Source organism: Pteropus medius, unplaced genomic scaffold (assembly GCF_902729225.1).
Source record: "Pteropus medius unplaced genomic scaffold, Ma_sr-lr_union100, whole genome shotgun sequence".
In the NCBI taxonomy this organism is placed as follows: domain Eukaryota; kingdom Metazoa; phylum Chordata; class Mammalia; order Chiroptera; family Pteropodidae; genus Pteropus; species Pteropus medius.
Window position 1 is genome coordinate 17,579,548 of NW_024356249.1, and position 3,550 is coordinate 17,583,097.

Here is a 3,550-nt window from a genome sequence, read left to right on the forward strand (position 1 = left end):
TGCACAAAGCCCATTCCAGTCCCTGTAACACGCCCTACTTGGTCATTGGGGAACAGGTGGTAGGGAGCCCTCGTAACCATGCAAATCTTCACTTCTTTAAAATGACTTTTTCTCTTCTCTTTTTCTTTGATTCAAACTGACCTTGGACTCACTTGCTTCTTTCCTAATCCTTCTACCTATTGCATGACCAATCCCTTAATTGTTAAATCCTTAGTCAGCATCAAACAAAGCCTCGTGTCTGTTGATCACAGAAACAGTTTTGGTCAAACTAAAGACAACATGTTGCAGTTCCACACTCATGAAGGTGAACGACCCTATTGGCATCCCCCTGAAACCAGACAGAATGACACCATGACTGACATCAGGACCTGATGCAATGATCAGTGTCTCTCCCCTCGTCCTGATCCATCAGTAGAGCCCCCAACCCCAACTCCCTTACCTACCATGACTAATGAGTTTTCCCCTATGTAACCTATCTCCTAGAGGCCATGGGGAGCCAGGTCTCTGAACGCTAGCTCACCTATGTCTCCAGGCTTGGCACCATTTCCTGAAATGAACCTCTACTTTCTTTGCTGCAAACTCCTGCCCATGCCACTTTTGGCTTTGATGAATGCAGACAAAATGAACTAATTGAGTTCAGTAACACCCTATGCAGTGGAAAGGGTGTGCAGAAGGGCCACTCTCTGGTGCCACTGCCACCTTGGCAGGGGACACACGAGGCCCCCACACCCTGCCCTTAGAACAATGGGACTCGGCATGCCAGGTGGCTTGGCCTTGTTCATTGTAGGGATGCACTGGTGCTAATGCTTCTGAAAGCCATCATGGATAGTAAAGACTCCATGGGATCTTCAAGCAGAAGTCTTTTCACACTTCTTAAAAGCTTCACTACTTAACAAGTATAGAGTACCCTATATGTACCCTTCAGCCACACAGGTGAATTGTCCAAAAGCAATGGGAATTCATTAACAACTCCAGCATCCTCAGGGAAGGTCACCACCTCGAAACCCACAGCAAAACCATCAAAAACTCCAGTATCCTCAATCTCAAAGAATGTGACAGTTACCACCCTGAAACCCATAGTAACATCTAAAATGGCAACACCAGGGGTCTCAACAAATATGACTTCCACCACCTTAAAAGTCTACACTCAAAATAACGAATGTTTCACAAAACATATCCTAGATGTCAACATTTGCAATGACCAGAGCTCACAATAGTTTGGTGACATCTATTTCTTCATCAGTAACAATCACAACAACTATAAATGCTAAAGAAAAAATAGGAACAAAATTCAATTTTGGCAGCTTTGTCTGTGGTATTGCATTAACACTGGGAATTTTATCTGTTCTGCACATTAGATGCAAAATATACTATTCAAGAAGAGTAATTTATTTTAGAACCACTGATGAACATGATGCCATCATTTAAGGAAATCCAAGGCCCAGTGGAAAGATGATTGATGAAACCCTATCATTTAAGACAAAATTCTCCTTTTGAAAATAGTATAGGGGTGGCACCATAATGTAGTGTTTAGCACATCTGCTTTACATGCAGAAGGTCCTGAGTTCACACTCCAGGTGGAGCCACAGACCATACCCCAGGTGTGCCAGGCCCTGGGGGCACCAGGCCCCGGGTGCACACTGCGAGCATGTGGGAGGAGATGCCCCACCTTCAGAGATCCAGTTCTTAAGAGGAAACAGCAACATCCATAGGTCAGAGGTGGAAGGGGGGGGAGCAGTTAAAGAGGGGAAAAAAATTGTAAAAAAAAAAAAAAGAGAAAATAGTATAAACAAGCCATGCATATAATGTATAATATATTGTGCAAAGATTCTTCATGATTATTAAAGGTAATGGTTTGGATTTTTAATGAACATTTGACGCTTACAGTTAATGCAATGATTATATTCACTTTTAGAAAATATATAGTAAGACAAACAAGTCCTGTCCCATTTTCTTGTAGCATTGGTCACACAGGGCCAGTAATTAGAGACATCATCACTAACGGGCACAATGCCATCTGGGCATACAAACAAAGAGCTTGTGATGGCACTTAAGATATTGATTGTCCTTGTCACTCACACAAAGAATTCCAGTGCTATTCAGGGCTGGATGCATCCTAATTACTAATTACTAATGCCACACAGCAGACATTTTTGTGAGTAAACCAGGCCTTAAGCATAATTTTAGTTTAAGTGTCTCTTTAGAAAACATCAATATTTTATATATTTTAAAGCTTAGCATTTGGTTTAGAAACAAAATGCACTCCCCTAAAAAAAGAGATCAGATAAAAGCGGAAACAATACCTGGGCTTAACCCCGTTAGCCACCAGAGAGCCTGTATATTTATTAATAACATCTTTCATGCTTTTGATGACAGTTGATATAATTATCTTTTTTTCCCTCTATATAATTTCAAGAAATTTTAATGTTTAACATGATAATGTTTTAAAAACTTAGTATTAAATAAGAGGTTACCTCAACAATATCTTCACAACTGAAAATTGCATTATTTTATATTCAGCAATTAATTATATACTTAGTGAATTTTTTGAGATGTAGAGCTACTTTCAATATCTAGAAATATTTAATATAGTGTAAATATACCTAACATAAAAAAAAAAAAAAAAACTCTTACATCAGGGGTCCCCATACCCTGGGCCCAGACCAGTACCAGTCCACAGTCTATTAGAAACCTGGCCAACACAGCAGGAAGTGAACAGCAGCAGGCCAGAGAAGTTTCATTTGTATTTGCAGCCACTCCCCAGTGCTAGCATCACCGTCTTCAGCTCCACCTCAGATCATCAGGCATTAGATTCTCATAGGAGCAACGGTCCCTGGTGCCAAAAACGTTGGGGATTGCTTTCCCAAACGTTTAGATGCTATATAGTCAGAACTATAGATTAATGCTGTTCATCAAACCAGGGGTTGTGCTGCTCCTCTCAGGATATACAAACCTATAGGATGAAAATGCTACATTTTCCTGCACTATTTTACTCTAAAATTTGGGGAAAAGCATTTTTAAACTAAAATACCAATATATTTTGTAATAAATTCTTATAAAATTTTAGAACAGGAATTTTTAAGACATGAAACTTCCTGCTTCCTTTTCAGAGTGTTCTGCAGACCACTCCTCTTCCTCCCTTGCTGAAGACAAGGCACTTTCATGCATATTATGTTAATGGAGAGAAAAATCACAGGGTAATAGGGACACCAATATTAACCAATATATTTTAGAGTGTTTTCAGTTTTACAGTTTATATTCTAGCACTGAAAACTCAGGGTCAATTTTTGACAAAAGATATATTTAGTCATAGTAGATACTGAGATAGTATTTCCATCTTAAATGGGTCAAAGTAAATCATGCCAATTTCTAATAATCTAAAAATTATCTAAGATGTCCTAAAGAACATGCACCTACATTTAATTGAATTAAATATAACTCTCGTAATCAGTTTTGATTTACAAAGAATATCATACATAAAGAATTTTGATATAAAATAATCATTTCTACTCATTGTGCATTACAGCCAGTAGATGCAATGAATATGAAT

The 3,550-nt window shown here is 38.8% G+C and overlaps 1 pseudogene; it reads left to right on the forward strand.

Moving 5' to 3' along the window:
- The first annotated feature begins 744 nt into the window (after nt 1-744).
- On the forward strand, nt 745-1,428 carry LOC120601156 (porimin-like; annotated as a pseudogene).
- The last annotated feature ends 2,122 nt before the right edge of the window (nt 1,429-3,550 follow it).